Source organism: Passer montanus, unplaced genomic scaffold (assembly GCF_014805655.1).
Source record: "Passer montanus isolate IOZ18808 unplaced genomic scaffold, ASM1480565v1 scaffold65, whole genome shotgun sequence".
Taxonomy (NCBI): domain Eukaryota; kingdom Metazoa; phylum Chordata; class Aves; order Passeriformes; family Passeridae; genus Passer; species Passer montanus.
Window position 1 is genome coordinate 3,429,404 of NW_024371593.1, and position 21,608 is coordinate 3,451,011.

At 43.9% G+C, this 21,608-nt stretch overlaps 1 protein-coding gene across 10 annotated transcripts in view; it reads right to left on the reverse strand.

Moving 5' to 3' along the window:
• Nucleotides 1-21,608, reverse strand: part of LOC120511366 (USP6 N-terminal-like protein) — an 83,853-nt gene that overhangs the window by 43,991 nt on the left and 18,254 nt on the right. Inside the window, exon 1 of one of the 10 annotated variants that reach the window (XR_005629710.1) lies at nt 4,358-4,441. The exons of the other annotated variants lie outside the window; for them this stretch is intronic. The gene's annotated coding sequence lies outside the window, so the exon portion shown is untranslated. Of the gene's footprint in view, nt 1-4,357; nt 4,442-21,608 lie in introns of those variants that run through there. 10 annotated transcript variants of the gene reach the window in all.

Below are 21,608 nucleotides of genomic sequence, written 5' to 3' on the forward strand. Positions count from 1 at the left end.
CCTTTTGATAAGAAAGAAACTTTTTTTCCCTAATGTAAAAAATGGGTCCGGCACAAAGAAAAAAATGCCCGAGTTAGAACATGCCTACAAGGCCTTCAGATAGGACTTCAAATCTAATACTGCATGGGAGTTTTCTGCCTTTTTTTTTAAACAAAGTATCAAGTTCTTCAGCAGGAAGGATCTTTCCAGAGAACAGAGACCAGAGCTGGTTCACACTTTATCATCACTGTCAGCTGAGTACAGGGGCCTCCCTTTAATTTAAAGCACAGTTGCTTCAATCTTGTCCTGGCTGAATCCAAAATGAGGACTTCATCCCCATGTTTTCTGCTTCACATGTAAGCTTGGATCTAGATTTTCACCTTAGCCACACACCTTCCTTTAGCATCTGCTTCACACAGATGCACTGCTGCAGCAAAACAAAAGCCCTGCCTTTCCCACCCACTTTAAGCAGCCCTTCCTCAAGGATACCTCCCCTGCTAGAGAAATGTGTGCACTAAATCTCTTTTCCAGCAGTAAAGTCTGTGCTGTGTTATAGCTACTACATGTTTCTTCCACTTCCTTCCATTGACAGCAAACAAAAGCTTGTTGCTCACTGTTATCAGAAAATATTTGCTTTCCCAGATTGTTTCTGCCCCCCCTTGTTTCAGAAGGGTTTTTAGTAGAGTAACAGCTCACTCCCAACAATAAGCAGCAGGGGGTGATTTGAGACAGAGGTCCTACCGAGCCCACCCAGTAAATCCAGCCCAGACAGGGCACAGCCCTGTCCTGTCCTCAGCTGTGCAGCCTCCAGCACTTCCTCCATCCCCCTACAGGCCCTGTGGGGAAGCCGTTCCAGCAGCACGGCTTGAAGAGACAGGGCCCCTTTTGCACCACTGACCTGGCTTCAAGCAGCTGCCCCTGTTTTCCAGCTACAAACCACCCCCAGAAGATACTGTGCCCACCCTGAGTATCTGCTGTACTCTAAATATGCTCCTTTGAGAACCTGCTCTTCTCACCACACTCTGCACTTCCTTCCTGCCAGATCCCTTATCACCATGTTTCATCCCCAAACGACACAGATGAAGCTTCCACTTTTGCTGGTGCTGCTCCATTATTCAGTAACTAAAGGAAACATTCTCACACCAGGCACTAAGCCCATGGCACTTCTGCTAATGAGTTATGATGAATTAAACCCAGGTGTGACACGAAAACAGGGCACCAAAGTTACAGTTCCCAAAAAAGCACTACTCAGTCACTCTTTATATTTAATTTAATCTTTTTTTAGGCAACCAGAGTATCAAATGTCAGGTCCTAAACCTAAGAAGGGCACTAAAAGTCCAAGTATCATTCAGGATATGAAGTGCTCGACTATGGCCACCCAAACTGACACACTGCAGACACATGACTGAAACCTGCCTATGACTGCCAATGCCAAGCCCAAACAACTTTCATCCACAGGTGCAGTTCCCTGCAATGAAAGGATTATCCAGATAAACACTTTGTGTACCAAATTTGATGTAAGGGAAAATGCACAACTGGCATCTACAGGAGCTCATCACCAGCCCTGCACCATCTCCCAATGAAAGCTCCCAAGAGGCCTTAGCTCGGGCCTTCATTTTGGCATAAGACTCTGCTGAAGACAGATTTCAAAAATATGAGCTTCAAAATAAGTAAGTAATTTCTTGGTCCAAGAACATGGGGGCAGGAAGTTGATGATGATGAAGTTTCTGATGCTGAATGATCTATAACCTCTTTCAAGCAAGATCCCCTTACTGTGGCAAGTCCTGTCAGCCCCAGAGCAGTGTGGGACTTGCAAGCACCCCACACCACACAGCCCACTCTTCCCAACCAGTGGCCCAAGATGTGGGCTTGGTAATTTGGGGAGCAGCAAGCTTTTTCTTTTTCCAGACTCAAGGCTGGACATATGGTCTTAACACCTTCACTAGACTGGGCTGTTATTTCTGACTGTGCCTCTGGTCATTAAAAAGGCACCGGAGAATAAAAGGATTTGCTAGAAAGAAAAACAGCCTCAGCTCATTTAATTTATTAGCAGTTAGCAAAAACTACTGATCACTGATCTGGGTTCTGAAAAAAAAAATTATGTAAACAAATAAACAACCACTTAAATACCTTCCTCATTCCTTCAGCCAGACACCTCTCCAGACCCACCATCAGGTTCTTCCTGGAGAACTTTCCTGATGCCCTCTGAGATGAAGCAGCATACCACAGATGCAGCATAGCCAGACCACCAGAAAAATGTGCCTGTCCTTCCTTCAGCTTGCTTGCTTTCTTGTGTGTTTATTATTTACCATCAGCTTAATTGCTTTCCTCTCACAATATCACCAGAGTCAAGCCTGGGGAAACATAACTGCTGCTCCATTTGGAGAGCCAGACCATTTCCACGGGTAGCTACTGAGATACAGACAACATCAGCAGCCCAACCTGAAAATGCTTCTTCTCTCCTATCTTTCATATCACCTCTCTTTGAGAAACTTTCTCACAGCACCTGTGATGTCCACAAAAACCCAGGATCAGCTCACTGGTCCCTCAAGATCTGTGCTTGCTTTTCAGTCTGTCAGCAAAAGGTGAGGAGAAGCCCAGCAGCTGCTGGATGATGAAGGACTTCAGGTTTCATGTGGAAATTTATTTGCTCTCTTATCTCAGAGGCAACATTTGCAGGTAAATATCAAGAGACCAGACAGTCAGCCACACCCCAAACCATAAAGACCTGAAATTTAAACCGCCATTTCTTACACCTGCCCTTCCATGGGATTACTGCTCTACAGCATCTCTATCTGCACATCATTCCTCTGTCCAAGATTTCCTCTTTCACTATTTAAATCTTAATCCTGATTTCAACTGCTTTTAAGAAGCAGGCAGTGCTAATCAGACAGTTGCTACAGCCGGAGGGAAAGCTGAATCCCAAACCATCTCTCTGACCTGGGAAAAGTCCTTCACAAGGTACACTCAACTCTAACACGGCACCCCTCCTTAGGCACCAACATCCATCAGAACACAGATTTCCATAGTTCTCCTGCCAATGGGCTGCTGCTCCCTTTTCCCCCCATCTTTGTCTGAAAAAGCTTCTAGACTACAAAAACTCTAAGTGTTAAAGAAATGTATTATTAGAAGAAGGTCACAAAACAACAACTTGAGAATAGCTGCAGCTAAAAATAACCAATCCCCACACCCCACCTTTAGAGAAAACATTATCAAATGTCACTTCCCAGTGGTAAAAACAATTTGATTTTTAATTAAGGTTGTATTTTGGACACTGGATTTTTTCTTTTTTTTTTTGCCAGAAACAACAACAAGAGACCCCAGGAAAGTATCCTCAAAGATCCCACTTTTCTGTGCTACCTGATTGAAAGACTCTCAGAAACTGGCACCTGTGAATTTGTATTTTCTTCTAACACCACCTAACTTTGGAAAATAACTTTCTAAAGATAACAAAGTATTTTGGCCACTCATACAATGTTGCAGAGTATTTGTGCAATATGGATTTATTTTGAGATTTTATTACTTCAGAGTATCAAGGAGGTCAGTATGGGAAGGAAAACAAGTGGAGCAGCAGTGCAGAGCAGGTGTCAGCACAGGGCTGGAAACTGCCGCTCATCTAACCCAAATTCTAGACAGATCTGGAAAAATCTGCATTATGGATACACTGAATTAGTAAGTCTACTGCTCAAAGTCTCCCAGATCTAAAAAGCAATAGCCATGATGTATGTCAATCTTAGGGCTTACTTCAACAGTAGGATGAGCAGAATCAAGGAAGTCAGTTAAACTCTATCAGCAGAGACTTTTACACCTGTCCATTGATTAAATAAGCTCTGGTTTATTTATCACATAAAAAACCACCCAGGAGTTACTGTAGGCAGGTAAGGAAACACCTGTGATAATATTTTAACACACTGAGCACATATAAGGGGAACCTTAGCACACCATAGCATGCTTTCTTCTCCAAATATGTAAATGAAACCCAGGCATGACTTCTCCACCTTGTCCAGGTCACACTCACTACTTTTTAACCCTTCACAAAAATACACCTTTCCCCCACACAGAAATATTCTAACCAATACCTTTTAAAGAAATCATTCACAAAATAATTTTGACAGTGCATTACTTTGGTGGCCCCCACCTAATGCCTCTTTCCCTCCACCATAAAACAAGCAGTACATCTCATATGTGCTCGTTCCTGCTGCTTTCTGCCTGTCCATGCAGGCTTTTTAATCTTCAATTCACCTGCTTCCCTGTTAAAGTTATTTGAGACTGGCCTGATGCAAAATCTGGTAGCATGAAAGAGATTGAGTGTGCAAGCCTCCTGCTTCCCTGAGAAGTTAAGGTGAATACCCACCAAAGAGCACTGCAAAGGACTAACCTGGAAGCGATGAGAAGGAAGACATACAGACCACCACAGCTATATTCTACTGCTAAAACATTTGCTAAAGAGGCATCAGTGTGCTGGGGGGACTCCCTGCCCTGTACCCAAAGGAGGGGGGAAGACTGAGGTTATTTTGAAGGACAGCCACTGAACACAACTACAGGAGTGTACTGGGAAAGGGGCAGGGCTCAGATTCACAGCCACCACCTCCCTCTGTCTGCTCAGCCTGGAGGAACTTGGAAGACATGCCCTCATGATGTCATTAGTGGGTTGGTGTCTAAATAAAGGAAGCTTTTTATAGAATTTCTCACTGACAAACTTATTCCGGTAAACCCCGATGGCCAAGACGTCAAGCAAAGGGAAGGAAAAGGGAAAACAATACCCACAGCCTTGTTGGGGCCTGGACAGGTGGGTGGTGTCTCAGGAAAGAAACCCAAACAACCTAAACAAGTTCGCTCCCTAATACCTGCTTGTTGGATAAAGAGCACAGGGAAGAGCAGGGCACAATGTAAGGGAGATGTGCTTTTACAACACCTGTCACAAGGAAACAGCCTATTTTGGCATCAGGACAGGGGGTTAAAGGATGAGGATGAGGACAGAGGATAGTGAGAGGAAAAAACTTTGCTTAAAGAGAGTAAATAAAACGTACTTCCATGTCAGAGGGGTTTTCCAGCTTCATATTAATCACGTGGCAATTACTGTGCTTCCTAAAAGCAAACTGGGGCTATCTGCATATTCAGAAGATTCTTGGCTGCAAATGCCTTAAGCTCAAATCACCAGCAAATACCATTTGCTGGAAGTTCCAAAAAACAAAACAAATGAAAAACGCACTGAACAAAAAAAAAAATCTAACAAAAGAAAAGCAAAGTGTATGACCACACGTCATCCTCTTGTTTGGAATTCTTCATCACTTCCCAGCGCTAGGAGCAGTTCCCCTTCCTCCCTCCGTTCTGCCGTGCATCTTCAGCCGGGCATCCACACGGAGAGCAGTTGCAATAGCCTGGTGACTCATGCTGCAGTAATGTGGGTGGGAACTGCTCCCATGCCCAGCTCCTAAGGACACAACCTTTTATGGTATTTTTAGCGTGGAAGCTGTTGTGGTTTGTAGCACTTTGCCTTTTGGTTTTCAAGAAAAGAGCTCAAGGTTCCCCCTGGGGCTTCAAGGCTGCAACAGCGGAACCCAGGCAGGTGATGAGCAAGCCAACCCTGGAACTTCCACACCCAGCCACGGTAAGGATGCTCAAGGATGTCACACCACAGCCCATCCGAAGGCTCCCCCGTCCAGGCAGCGGGTCCTTGGGTGGCTGCACCACCAGCAATCTCCAAAAAGTGGGGCATGTGTGTCATCTGTTCTGTGGACACTTTAACTACTGCAGGCCAACTCTGTAAGGAGCTGTTCCCCCTGAGTCCTAACCACCCTGGGCGTGGCAAGCCATCAGACATTTGGTTTTTACCCTTGATGGGCTGCCGGGCATACGAAAAGCTGGCAGGTCCCAACTGTCTTCCCTCAATTAACTTAAGACTACATCTTCCCAGAAAGCAGAAAATAAACTCTGTAGGGTCTTTACTCCATACAAATGAGGTGAAATGGTTACATACAAAGGAGGTTACTAGGAGAAAGCAGACAGGCATGTTACATTGAAACCAGGGTAAAAGCATCGGGGAGAAGTGCAGTGGCAGAAAAGCCACTCTCTGAACCCCAAGTTCGAGGACCACAGCACATGGGACTCAAACTTGCCAAGGTAAAAAAGCAGGCTCAGCTGTGCTCTTTAAAAGCTGAGGGTTACACATGAGATTAAAAGAGAATCCCAACATAACCCATAGGGCTTGAAACAGGACTCTGGCTGCAAACATGCAGAAGATTGTTTTACAGGACAGCCCTCTGCTTCCCCTTGCACCTGAAGCATTATCTGCTGTAGAAGAGAAAGGCATGAAAGTTTTTGCATCCCCAATCACAATTCCAAACAGCTATTGATTTTAGTCCTTTCAAAATTATTAAATTCAAGAGGAAATTAAATTATAATCTGCACATGCCTAAGAAGTCTAGGAGAAAAGCTAGCAGGACAAACAAGAAAGCAGTAACCAAACCTCCTGACACAAGGCCACTGACATAAAATTATTTATTTCTTCTGAAACTCCAGTGAGCTCGGAAGGAGTCAGCCTACCAGATCAATGACAGACAACCCATACAGGCAGATTTCACCAAGTGGGAAGCACCACTGAAGAGCTGCTCTGGAGTGACTTCTCAGCTATGGGAGACACACTGAAGGGGAAGTCTGAGGGACATTGTGTGGGCAAGCACTGCACAGCCCACAACATACCTTGGAGGTGAGCCAACAGCAACAGATGAAAAATCCTCCAGCCCTAAAGCAAGTTTAAAGATCTCTCAGTGCATTGCCCTGGGCACAGCAAGCTCCAGCATTTGCCAAACAAGATGCCCCACACCAGGGCTCCCTAGACAGACCAAGATGGAATCTTTTGCTCCTCAAGGAGATGAAATACATTTCCAAATTTAGGACGTCTTCCTGCTCTTAGATAACAGATCAAGATTACAGAATTAAAGTTAAAAAAATGAAATAATGTGAAAGGCTTCATCCTGTTCAAAGGAATACAATGCTTTTCCTGTGATCTTGCCCTAAGTACCACAACATCACACTCAATTACTATCCCATCTTACTCCTAAGTCCTACACAGCCAGTTTGGCTATATGAGAGCAAAATGAGCTGTGTAAGAGGCAAGCTGAGTCACTTAATTTTTATTACCCTTTACTTGGACCAACACTATGAAATTGGAGTGAAAAATAAAAAAAAAAAACATGAAGGAAAAAAGGAATGGAACAGAATAATCAGCCTATACCTCCTACAGACAGAAAAGGAACATATCCAAGCCTGAACTGAGGTTTACATATCCCACACTAGACAGACCTCTCTGTACTAAGCCTTTAGTTATCAAAACCTACCATCTGTACTCCTGAGAAAGCCAGGAAAAGGAGGAAATGCCAGTTTGCCCCTACATGCTCAGTTCTGCAGTTGCTGCAGGCAACCTGCTGCTGCTCTGACCTTGGTGTGCTGGCAGACCCCAGGGACCCCACCCTGTGAGACCACCTGCCAGTCCCCACCTCCAGCTGTGCAGTACACCTGCATTTAACACACTTTTTGTACCTTGGCCCACAAACAAAACGGTTTTTCCAGCCAGCAGGTTCTCTGTAAACCTAAAAGCATAGGATGCTGATTCTTACAGAGCAACAACTTCCCTTAAGGCAGAAGCCAAGTGCTGCCAGCAGAGCCTGGACATGGATGCACTGGTACTTGGATGCATCCAGATGATCTGGATTTGCAGCTGATGCTGCAAAGGAACAAGTCCAGTCTCTAAGTGCTTGCAGCCCTCTCTTCCTCCAGCGGGTGTCCCGGTAACCATCCTGCCATTCACCTCAGAGCTGGAATGCAGCCCCCCTTTGGAGCACACCAGACTGTGGCTGGCTGGGGCAGCTGTAGGAAGGGATGGATGCATTTCTCCCGCTCTCCATGGGTAAAGGGCTGCCTTTAACAGCAGGGTGCAGAGGATGTGAGGCAGATGCGCCTCTCCTAGGGAAGAAGCACAGACTTAAAGCATCGCTTAGTGGGAGATTGCAACCCTGGCTCCACTGAAATGAATGTGAATGCTGCTAATGAATTGACAATGCAACTCAAATTTCCACTGCTCTTCACACAAGGCCCATCTGAGCTAACTTGCAGTGTTTTTGAAAAAGCTGAGCTTTACCAAGCTTCAGTTCCTTATGAGTTTTCCATGCTCATCTTCTCACTTCCTCCTCTCAAATTTGCAGATGGGTTTAAGCACAGCAGTTTCTGCTCTGAACTCTTCTGAAGGCAGTTTGCATCATCAGGGTTGAGTTTAATGTAATGACTACAGGAACCCAACCAAGAGAAAAAATAATTCAAGAAATTACATCCTTCACAGGATCTGCAGATGACATGTTCCTCTCAGCAGTACCTAAACTGTTTAAAGGGCAGTAGGAGACTCCCAGGAGGAAATGCAGATACTGTCATCACAGCCAGGTAAAAAGAAGGAGCCAATGAATCATGACACAGGTGTTATTTAAAACAGGCCACCCACTGTTTTACCGGGGTGGGGGTGTGAAACCCAATCAAAAGCATCCCACTGTGTGCAGACTTCACAAGCTATTACCTTCACCGGTCCTTTGCAAGGCCACAGCCTTCAGCTAGGGATCTGCTTAGCTGGAACCAGCCAGCAAATTACACAGTAACTGGGGCTTTAAAATCCTTGCAGGAAAATGCAATAAATAAAAATCAGCTGGGCAAGTTCTGACAACTCATTTTTTTCCCCATCCAGTACATTGCCATGTGGAGAGATGTGGCATTAATCAACCCATTTTGGCAGCACAAGACAAGCCAGGATGCATCACTGCTCCACTATATGGGGAACACCCTCATGTTGTTTCCTCATGGGGAAAGACTCTGTTTACCCAGAGGGAGCCAATGCAATTCCTACACAAAGCCTGTAAGTACATTTAAAGCTCAAAAGTAATCTGAAACAGGTCCATTCTCCCCTCCAACTCCATAAATACAATCCAAATTGGGCCATCTCCTAACAATGAATGAATGATACTCACTTAAGCCTCCACTACACTGCTGACACAATCTAGGTCCTTTCATTCTCCTTGTACTGCAAGTACTAAAGATGCTTTTGTACATTCTCTGAAGTACTCCATTTAAAAAAACATGGTAACTAGGGCACTGCATTCAGCTGCTCTTGGAAAGAAAAGCCATTCCCCTTCCCACTCAATAGGCTCTTAGGAGGCTTGGATAGCAAAATATTGCCTGATCCAAACTCAGCTCCACCAGGATGGCTAGAGTGGGATGCTGGGCATAGGGGTGAGCACAACTACCACTTGGGTCTGTGGCGTGACAAACACCAGTCATTGTGTTTGTGACAAACACAGTCAATGTCCCCACATTGCATGTGGGGGAAGAGAGCCATTACCTGTGTCCTGCATCTAAACAGCATCCAGAAGTCCCATTTTAAGTAATCGAGTGTGACAGCACAACTGCAGCATTCAACAGGTAAAATATCGTATTTTCTTTAAAAGCTACTGAGTGCTACTAAACATCTCAGGTTCTTTTCAGGGGATGACCAGATTATTACATTTCAGCACTTTAGCATGACAAGGACTACAGGAACCAAGAAGCAAGTTTTTCTTTTATTTTTGCATGGCAGTAAAAGTTTAAGGGGTTTTGGTGTTATTTTATTTCTTGCTCATTCCAAATGCCTCAGAACTGCGAACTTCCCAGCACTGCAGCTTTTGAAGTTTGCTTGCTGGCACCAGAATCCCCTTCCTTTCTGCAATGGAAACACTCAGAGATGTGGGCACAGAGATCAGATGGAAAGAGCAAGGCAGCTCCCACTAAAAAAGCCATTTACTAGGAAAAATATCACCATACTAAAAAAAAGGGACATTTGTCTAAAATGGAAGACAAATTAGACATTTGTCTAATTATTTGTATTTTTAAAAAGAAAAACATTCATTTAAAAAACCCCAAAAGACATGCACTAGCACCAGAAAGTCTAACAACTTTAACATGACCTAACTGTTTCACTATTCCTTATATACAATTTTAGCAGACTTTTTCCAAATCCCACTACGTACTGTTATGGAGCCACATTCCAAGATTTAGGGTTTTAAATATAGAAGCCTTTAACCACAACATCTGCAAAAGTACCTTAAAAAAAAAAAAAAAAAACAAAAACCCAAACCCCAAAAAACAAAAAGAACCACTTTCAAGTTCGTCCTGTTATGGAGGCCATTCCCTAATTGATGCACAAAAGCACTTTGAGCCTCTCTGGAGGAAGCAGCATCAGATTCACAACAGCATTGCTGCAGAGGACCTATAACAAAATTCATATCTGTTTGAAAGAAATACAAACTTGGGGAAAAACAGGCATTTTTAAAGAACATTCTTAAATGGGGAAACTGAGGCATGTAATGATTAGCCAATTCCTCAAACAGCAAAGAATGTATTTCTTCTGGCTAACACACTGTCATCTTTGCTAACACAGGCTGTCATGGCGAGAGACGTGAGAGAGTGAACTGAGGACAAGTACAGCAGTTCTCCTTGAATTTCTGACTCTGCTCCTCACACCACCCACTGTTACTTTTCAGGAGGAAAACAGGAGAAAACTTAAAAAGGAAAACAATACAACAGTGTGGAAAATGCTATCAACCAGATCGGTCAGCCTAGCTTGTGTGAGACACAGAGCCATAAAACCAGGTACAGCACACCTGGCTGCCTTGAAAGACATGCAGAGAATGAAAGTGTTTGGAAGCTAAACCCTTATTTCCAAATATAAGGGAATAATATTTTTAAAGTATTACATATAAGTCAAAAGAGTAAAAGCTAAAATAACGAAAGGCTTGCATGAGATGCTCCCATTGTCACATTTCAACACATGCAACAAATAAGAAGGTTTTTTATAGCCAATGTTTTGCATTGTTTTGTTGCTATTTTTCTTGAGACTCCAAGAGCATTCTCCTCTATATTAGGTTTTTTATAGCCAATGTTTTGCATTTTGTTGCTATTTTTCTTGAGACTCCAAGAGCATTCTCCTCTATATAAACCTCACAAGATGAGAGGGGAAAAAAAGAGGAAAAGCTACCACTCAGGGTATTGCTCTGGCAGGCCTCTGCTCATTTAGCCTTTTGAAGGTAGAAATTTTTATGGGAATTAATGAAGAGAATTAACTCTGGAGCCTGCTGCTCCCTGCCATCTCTCCTGGGATGAGTACAGCAGCTCCTGGCTGCACTCCTTTGTCTTCATTGAGAATGAGGCAACTGGGAAGTCTGCTTATAGTCAAGTTTATGAATGTTTCAGCAATTGCCTCCTCCTTGAAGTAGCTGCTCAAAAGCGTACCCAAGTCCGGGCCTTCTGCCACACCATCCGGCTGCTCTAACGTTAATGAGCTCCTCTGTTTGTAAACCCTGCCTTGACTGACACTCTCTGCCATGTGAGCACAGAACACTCACACAGCCACAGATGCTCCCTGCTCCCAGCCTGCTGCAAGGCTCCTCCATCCCCTGCACCTTGGGGGACAGCAGCCCCTCGAATTCAGATGGACAAAGGCTGGCACTCTTCTGCAGGCTCTGCTCCAGCTGAAAGGCAGAGGGTCAGCAGTAAGTTCTCCAACAGCATTTTACTCTGCTTTGCAAAGCCAGACTGTGCCAAGTTTCATCTCAGTGGAAAGGACACACAGGCACACCAAGCCCCACAAAAGTTTAGCTCCCAGAACCACTGATGCCAGACAGACCATGGCAAGTCACCTTGTTTAACATCTACCACCTTTGATCCAGGCTCTGCTCCTCCCTTCGGGAAGGATATGGCCATGGCACAACTCAAACAGCAGAACTTTGATGTAGTGTTGCCACAAGGTTCTTCAGGAACACAAAAGACCAAAGAAAGCTACTTGCATTTGGAGCAAAAGACAGAGAAGTCTGCAGTGCTTTGTTGTAGCATAAGGGAAAACAGCAACCAAATGCTTTTTGGAGAGCAGATGACAGCTACCTGGTTCTGTTGCTGTTATTCCTAAAGAAACACCAGTCATGTTCTGGTCACAGGTGAAGAACAAATCCTGCATGCACAGTGAATACACGTCTCACAGACTGTGGGACCACCCAAAAAGTAGGAGGAGAGGAAATGTCCTGCCAAGCCATCAGCATCTGATCAGGCAGGCAGCTATGTCCTCTGCTCAGACTTAGCAATTAGTGCTGGGGAGCCCTGGCCATAGACAAAGGCTGTTCTCAATCTGACACAGGAGCAGGCATCAGAAGATGAGGAGAGAGTTTCAAGGAAATTCCATTGGAAAGAGAAACCAAGACACACAAGACAGTTTCACCAGAACTTACCATACAGTTTTTACTCTATTGTTGTTGATGCATCTCCAATCCTCTAATGTGGACCAGCACAGAAAAAACACAATGCTTAGCAGAGAAGTAGAAATCTGTAAGCTTAACTTCTGGGCTGCTCCCTTCCTCCACCTCACTGGATGTAAGAGATGGCAAAGCTTTCCCATTGCCCCCAAAGTCCAAACCAAGCAATATGCACAACAAAAAATCCATAGACATTCAAACATAAATCTTTGCCGGATGCAAGAGCTGGCAAAGCTTTCCCATTGCCCCTGAAGTCCAAACCAAGCAATATGCACAGCACAAAAATCCATAGACATTCAAACATAAATCTTTGCTGAGGAGAGATCAGAAAAACCTACAGACAAAACAGAAGTTAAGCTGCTGTTAAGTGTACTATCTATTGTGGAACATGATGATCAATTTGCTGGATGAACCATTATTTCCATCAAGCCATCTCAAACAGTGGTGCTCTTGTACAGGAACCTGTGAGTTGGGCTTTGGATGTGTTGGATTTTTCTGTGTGCATGGACATCAGCTCTGGAAAATTTTAAGAAATGGGGCTGGTTATTTTCTTATCACAGCATTTGGAAAACTGAAACAAGTTCATTTGTGGCTTTCAGTACTTTATACTAAGTGAATAAACGGAGAGAGCAGCCAACTTCTGTCTTCATCTAGATGAATTGCTGAGATCATGTCGTTAGCTAACATCACTCTCACTTCATTTTTGGCTGGAGAGGCAGACAATGCAAAGGGGTGTTCAGTTACAGAATGGCAACACTGATAAATTGCCTAAAGTTTTAGCAAGAAAATAAATGCAGGATGTGCAACAAAAATGCGTGCTGAGTAATAGACATGGGGTCATGTGGACATGTTTCTAACATCCTTCTCTTCAGTATGGTCAACAACTCTTCCAGCTAGAAGCACAGAATGCTTTTGCAACCAAGTCTGACATTACTCCATTTTCCCTTCAATTAGAGGTCAGTTCTAATCACCTCCAAAGCATCCACAAAGCATCCGCCTGAATTCAGACTCCAGAGCAGCACAGTCAAAGCAGACAGTGGATCATCATGAAATATTAAGCTGTGGGTACCACAAAAAAAGGTACCTATGTACTCAGGCAAGAAAAAGAACAACCTGCTGGACCCACTGGTGTAATACAAACCATGTTAGGAGCAAAGAACAACTCTTCACAGTGAAAGACCATGAGACAGCAGACAAAAAAAAGTTAACCAGAAGGAGGAAATACTTCTTCCAAGTGACCCAGAATTGTGTTGTGGCATGCTCTGCTACTCAGAGCGAGTTACAGAAAGAGTCTGCAAAGTACCATGGAAACTGCAGGAGGACAACACCACTGCAGCTGTTAAATCTCGAAACTCCTCCTTCCCTGAGGATCCACTCTGGTTGTCACCAGGGGAGGATACTGGCCAATCTGGACCTTGGCTGGAGCCAGTGTGACAGGTCTTCCATTCTTGAGCTACCACACATAGGCATTACAGCAGAGCTGGGAATAGTTTGTGCTCCAGCATTTAAACCCTCTGACCTGGCATCTTAAGAGACTGTCTCTGACAGGGCTCTGAAATACAAGCAGAACAAGAGGGGACCACAGATACTTCCAACTGTTCTTGCATAGAACATCTCTCCTGGACAGAGGATTCAGAGGGGAAATGTTTTCTCTGGTGTAGAGCCCCAAGCAGTGAGATACAGCATGTTCTGTCTTCTCCACAGTGTCACTATCGTATTTTCTGGAAAAAACCTTTTGCTAGGATTTTTCTCCTGAGAAGCTTCAGAGAAAAATGAAAACAATAATTATTTGATTTGTTTCTCTTGTGTTTCGTTGTTTTGGAATGTGGTTTGGACATTGTTTACTAACAGATGTATGTTTTATTGGTTGTATGTGATTTGTTTTTACTTATTGGCCAATTACGGCCAGCTGTGTTGGACTCTCTGAAGAGAGAGTCGTGGGTTTTTTATTAGTATCTTTCTAGCTTTCTGTTTGTTTCTCTGTTTTTTTGTATAGTTTAGTATAGCATTATTTAATATAATATAATAAAATAATAAATTAACCTTCTAAAAACATGGAGTCAGATTAATTCCTTCCTCCTCCGATGGGGGACCCAGAAAATACCATACTACAGCATGGCACTCTGAAACAGAAGCTGCAAGTGTTCTAAGTTCAAAGCTGCATCTCAAACTCCAGGACAGAGATCCCCAATGTGTGACACAAAAATTTTTCCATCTACATCCATCATCTCATTGGAAAAGACACACACCCTCATGATTAATGGGCCACAAACTCTGTAGAGGAAATCTGAGGGCAAGAGGCATCTCCATGTGCTTGGACATCCCTGCCACACAAACCACTGCAATCTTAGATGCTGCAACAAGCAGATCATGCTTACAAACCTCTTGCGCCACCAGACACGACACATTTCCAGGAAGACACAGCAAGATCACCTCTCTACACCACACACAGCAAACCCTCTCAAAGGCATTAATTGGTAGCTGATGCTGGAAGTCTGTGAAAATCAGTACACTCACAAGGAACAGGAAGGCAGTGCTGTGCACACTGCTGAACTGAAGGAGCTTTAAGCCACTCTACTCCTGCACTTCTCAGGCAGCTGAAGGACCAGGACACGGTTTTCAAGCTGTTGCTGTTTTCACTAAGTATCTGAGTCAAAACCTGGCACAAACAAACCTTCCAGGGTGTCTTTGGGTGTGTTTTGCCTCCAAAACAAAAATATCTTTCATTAACAGTGGAAACATTCATGGCAGGGAGGAAGCTGATCCACTTGACTCTAAGGCTTCTCTGTCTGTCAGAAGATGCATGAACACAGGGTCCAGGAAACAGGTTAATGGCTCACACAGAGGACACCTCTATCTCCTTGAACCAGAAGCAGATCCAAAACCAGTAACCTGGAGCAGAAATCCTTCTCCTTGTGGCAACCAACCCTCCAGAACAAATTAACAACAAAATCAGACATGCTTCTTCTTCTTCTGAAGGTTTTTTAGCCACTTCTGCTTTGAGAGAGGAAATCTTAAGGACTTCATGCAGATCATTCCACTTGTCCTCCAAGGCACAGCAGCTTGTCAGCATTCTGCCTGGATATCAGACACTGCATGTGCACATAAAAAGGAATCATTTGCTCACTGCTGTAGCTACTTTCCAACCAGGCTGACAAAATGCTTCTGATTCCTTGTGTTCCTGTCATGCTTCCCATCCTAGGCAGCTGCTTCAAGTGCTCATGCATACTAAGAGTACTGAGGTACTCTCACACCAGGTTACTCATTTCTGACTAGAAGAAGCCAAGAATTTTAAGGAACTAAAATCTTAAGTTAGCAAAATTTCATGAGGATTCTCTCACCATTTGCTGGTTAAATAAAAAACTGAGCTCTGTGGACACTGCAGACAGTAATAATGAGAGTGATGATCACAATTAGAAACTGTGGGCCCGTCATCTCTTGCTCCACAGAGAAGTGCAGATAAGCAATATGGCACTAAGCAGCTCTGGGGCTGGAAGGGACACTCAGCAAAGGATGTGAAACCCTTTGCTACTGGAAAGGTGCACACAGAAACATGTTATGCTCTGGTGCTGACAAATCCCTCAACTGAGAAGGTTAAAACCAGGACATCCCATCAATGAGGTCTGTGCATTCATGGTCCCCCAGCTGTGAGAAAATGAGAGCTGACAGCAGTGCCAATACAAGCAGTCTGTCCTCTCTCCTGTTCACTAGGTTTATGTGCCGACGATGCAGCCTGCGGGCACATTACGCCCCCTCTTTGGATTTGGCATCGAGCTAAAATGGATCCCTTTCTCTTCTTTCTTCTCTCACCTTGAACCAGTTTGCCTTCTGGCAACCAGGAGAGTAACCAGAACAAACAGTCCTCCTGCTCCTGTGCTTGCAGGGATGTATCCCTAACCCAGCATTCCAAATGCTGTGGTAATAAAAACAGTAACCTAGGCATCACTGCCTTGTGCCAGACTTTCAAATGAACCAACCCACTTCAGCCTGAAGTGCCCTGTGGACCAGGACTCCTCTCCTGCTGCCGTGGAGAGATGCTCATTCAGAGTGGCCAAACAAAGTCCCTCAGCACTGCCACAAAGCAGTGCCACACTCCGCTTTAACATGCAAAGTGAAAACACAGGCCAATGCTGGGACAAAGTTTCCTTCCTTCCTTCCTGCCCACAAGAGAACCACAGCTGCCTTGGAGATGCACATCTCAACTGTTCTGAACAGAGCAAGACCAGAGTCCTGGCCTTGTAGTCTCTGTATCCTAGCTCAGCATCATCAGCCACTTCTCATCACCCAGCCTGCTTTTGCCTAGGATAGCACCACAGAACCATCTGTATCACCATCACACTCTAAAGTGCCTGCCATCTCCAAGCTGCAGATTCCTAGCCGAAGCAGCAAGCCTTTGGAAGTCTCTGATGACTTGTTTTTTCCTCCCTCACCTATATCAGTTCATCTGAATAGCAGATGCTTCCTTTGTTAGTTTTGGTTTCTGTTTTGTTCGGAGGTTTGCTTGCTTTTCTTATTTGAGCTGCTCTTAACAAAAAGCCCAGCTCCAGGCATGGGGTGACCTGTGCATTAGGAAGGCTGGCAGATTGCTCTTTTTTGATCAGCTAATACAGCTGATTTTTTTCCTCTCCATTTCCAGAGAAGGTGAATAGCTCAGCCCCCAGGAAAGAGACACAGCTATTACACTTACCTCAGACCAGCAGAGCATTTTAGTGCAGAGCTTGCACTGAGCTGGTGCCCTCCAGCATCTGCTCTGTAGACAAGAGCACACCAGGGGACAAGTGCAGCAAATGGGGAAAGCTGACAGCTCCTTGCCTCTCTGCTGCAAAGGGTATCCCAAAAATCCTCTTGAGAACAACAAATAAGCCTCTGTTCCCCTGCTACTTTCATAAATTGATATTCTAGATTTGGAAGGAAAACAGTGTGTAACTGAAATTAATCTAAAGACTTCTCTTTGTTAGGGTCACATTTCCACAAAACAAAACGAAGGTGATTGCCCAATTTACAGATCAGTGCAGCTTTATAGAGTTCTCAGTAAGCACAACCACTGTGACTTTTCAAGTGCAGTCCAATATCTAATCCTTCATTAGATAAATTCACAGTTAGGTATAAATATGAACAGCTACATCTACAAGTGATACTTTACACAGGCAAAAATTCACTACATACCTTTTGCAGGGTGTTCTTATCAACACATTAATAATATTTTCATGGGTACAACTGCAACTATTACGAAAGCACTGGGCATCTTATAACTGGTCTAGTGGAAGGTGTTCCTGCTTATGGCAGGGGAGTTGAATGAGATGATTTTTAAGGTCTCTTCCAATCCAAACCACTCTGATTCTATGATCTAGCTGCCAAATTATTAACACCAAGTCTGTTTTCCCACGCATCATCCTTATGGCTTTTGCAACCTGGTTAGGAACAGCATGGGATTATTTTATCACAGATACCAATACATACATGAGGGAGGAAGTACAGAAGAACAAAACTGCCTTGTACCTTTGCAGCATGCCAAATGGGAAAGACAGAAGCCAAGTGAACCTTGATTTGTATAGGAGTTGTTTTAGCTAGACTAGTATACCACTACCATTACCTCAACAGCATTAATTAATGAGTTATGGCAAGATTATAATAACAGGCTCTTTAAAAGGTGTGCCAGCTGCCAACCCTATCTGTATCACTTTGCATGACAAAGTGTGCCAAGCCTGATATTCTGCTCAAGCAATGGAAAAAACAGCTTTTTGGGCAGATCCCCAGGACAAACAGACAAGCAGACACAGCAGCTGGTTTTTCCACAGACGCCGAGAGACGAGTACGCTCGCAATCTTTTCCATACATACACAGACATACAAAGTCCCTTGACTCAAAGAAAGTTTAATTCAAAGGGTTTCCCTCAGGAAAGCAGGAGTGTCTTTCACAACATGCCTGCCAAACCTCCAAGGCTGGAAAGCTCAAGAATACAGTCCACAGACTTTTTTTTCCTTTTTCTTTTTTTACCCACAATTAACATACCGATAGCCTTGGCATCAGGCTACTTACTTTCTCTCTCAACACTAACAGTAAAAAATATTCAAGAGAGCTTTGTAGTTAAGGTAGAGGATAAGCTAATTTAAACACAACCCAGGCTATGTGGAGGGATTTTAATACACCAGGCAAAAAGAGCCAAAGAGATAAACTAGATAAACTACTGCGGCATGGAGATGTCTACTGGTCCTCTTGCCTTGGATGCCTGAAGGGGATCTCCCTCTCAGTGCCAATAAGAGAAGAAAACTGCATTGTCACTCACAAATAATATTCAAAATGTAAAATACGAGTCCTTCCAAAAATTACATTTTTTAATTGACCTCTAATGCTAACCAGATTTTTCAAGGAGGGGCATCATAAAGTTCTTATTATACCTCAGCATTTTTAGGTAACGATGACTACCTGCCTAAGGGATGCTGCAGTACCAGGGTTAGGTCCTTTAGTAAATTACCCCTTCATTTAACCTACACATAAAACCTTCTGAAGGCTGAACACCAATATTTTTGGCTGGTATCTGAAAGCAGCCAAAGGAACAGCTGCTTCAAGCAACCTTAAGGGAAACTGAATTAAAGAAGGAAAGAAAATGCATATTTTCCTATGGAAATAAAAATCATCACCATGCTTGGAATGTTACTCCAGGTCAATATAAGCAAACAGTTGTGAAGAAAATGGTCTTCTTTGTACTTCATACTTCAACACTGTTTTGAAGATAAATAATTACTATCCCTCCACATCTATCACCAGTCTCCTCAGAGGGGTTGATACAGCATGGCATGACTTGAAAGGAGAACAAGGGCTGAAAAATGAAGACAAGCTCCTCTGCTCTGAGACCAACCCACTGCCAGCAGCAAGCACATATTGCTGTCCCACCGCAAAACCCAACCAAGAAAAAGCATCTCCCAAAAAACCCCAATGGTTTTAAGTGAGATTAAAAGGACTTGAGTTTGCAGTTTATACACATGAACTCAGAAGCGATGCTCCGAGAAACGTCCTTCTTTTGTGGTTTCTCTAACAGCATCACCATTACATCATTAAAGGGGAGAAACTAATTTGTTCAACATGCATTCAACCTCTAGTCTCTTAATCCAAACACTCCTCTATTGCCATTTGAATAGTCAGATGACATGGAGGCTGTTTTGACTAGAAAACACACCACTGTTTTCTCCCATGTGGATTTTATTACAAAATTCTGTTGTCACACTAGGTGGAAAAAAGCTAATTCAAAGAATGAAAGAGAACAAGGACTCGAGAAGAGGTTATTAATCTCTACATGTGCTCCATTCTCTGCCTCCACCCTCTAGTCTTCCCCCGCCATCTTAAGGGGAGCTATAGCCAAAGGGGCACATTGTTTGTCAGAGCTGTCCAACTTGGCTGATCAGCTGCAACAAGTCCTGGCATTGCATGTTCAGACAGTTACCACTCAGGAAACCTATCTCCTGAGCATCAGATCACACACTGCAAATGCTGCAAGGTCACGGCAACGAGTGGCAGCTGAGCAGATCATAGCGACTTGCTGTGGTTGGTGCCTCACATCCTGCCCCTGCAGCTGGCTCACCAAAGCCCTCTCACTGCTGGATCAGCAGACTCCTGGGACCCAACAGGCCAGGAGATCTTGTGCCCACTCAACAAGACCAATGATCATTAAAAGAGAGGGGAAGAAGTCAGAACATTCTAGGAAACCTCACTGCTATGCTACAAGTACCATATACCTGGGCTGACATAACCCAAAGCTGTTCACTGCTGTTGCAGTGGAAGGGGGAAAACCCAAAAATGCAAATCAACCCCCATCTCAAACAATATTTAGTTCCATAAGTACCTGAGTGGATAAATTCTTTATTGCAACTCGTTTTAAATTGGGGAAGCAAATTAAAGTCTTTGCACAGCCAGATCATCATGCTCTGAACAAACCAAGGGAGGTTTGCAGATGTACACCATGCTGACCACAGGGTTCAGATTCTGAGTGCAATGTAGGTAAAAAGACACTTTGGTGGAAAGCTATGTCAAGCCTGGTAAACACATATACATAAAAATCCTATTAATAACCTGTTATTTCTGCAGGGAATTGGGGGAGTTTGAAATAGGCATTGGTCAGGAAGAGTGGAACAGGTTTAACATGTGGGATGCTCTGAAGAAACGAGTAGTAGCAGGTTATGTCACTAGAAGTGTTTCAACGAATGTGACCTTGTCAGAGTTAACTAAGTCCTGGTCAAAGGTGAATTCAACACAATCTTAACTGAAACTGGCCAAAACCAAGCAAAAGCTATGCAAGAACCACGCTTTCAGAAACTCCAATGTGAGTGCTGCAAACAGCTTTCCTGCCTGGAGCTTTTGAATATGAGGCCTTCTATAACAGGAAAGAAATCATTTCTGCAAAGTGACCCAAAAGACTTCAGAAGTATTCAGAAGACCGCTTTCCCCTTTTTTCAAAGTCCAAAGGGGAAAAAAAACCCATAAAAGTGGAATACAATGTGAACAATGCTGAGCTATTCATTCCAAAATGAAAGCTGCTTCTGAGAGAGAAGGGGAAATACCCACCACAATAGCTTTGGAAAACATTACCCAAAACCCTCAGGAAAAAAATAAAAAAAGGAAAACATACTTTCAGAAATCAAAAATTATGAAAGTAACACAGAAGAATTATAGCAATTGCATGCTAGGAAATAAAGACCAAAAAGAAAATCACCATAGTCAAGCCATTTATCCCAGATCCCATTAGCCTGGTTTTCACTTAGTTTAATCCAGGACTGCATTGAGCAGAAAACTGGCACAGGGGTTTTGGCAGCTGCTGGCACTTACACCATGCAGGGTTCCACCCCCTGATCCTCCCCACTCCAATGCTCCCACAGCTTCCACCTGGATGTGGTACAAGCCCAGACACCACACCTGGGCTGCTGGCACCATGCCAGGGCAAGAAACAAGGAGTGGAGGATTGACTGTCAATCCCTTAAAAAAATCTCTTTGATATAGATGCAGCCTGCTAAATCCCTGGGGGACTACACTTCTCCTTGGTGTGCTCCTCACCATGCAACATGGAGGTCTGGAAACATGTGGGGCTGATGGCAGCACTGTCAGCACCATTGAAGACTACACATGTGTCTGGCCCTGCCCTCCTGAAGAGCCCTCTGGCAGTCTCATTTCCACTCAAAGCATGGCCACTGAGGCTCCAAAAACAGCTATCCTAGAAATTAATTTTTTTAGTAGAAGTGCATATTTCAGGAATGAGTTAATACACTTGGAAGGAAACACTAGCCACCTCCTTGTACTGGCATCTTTCCAGCCTCCCAA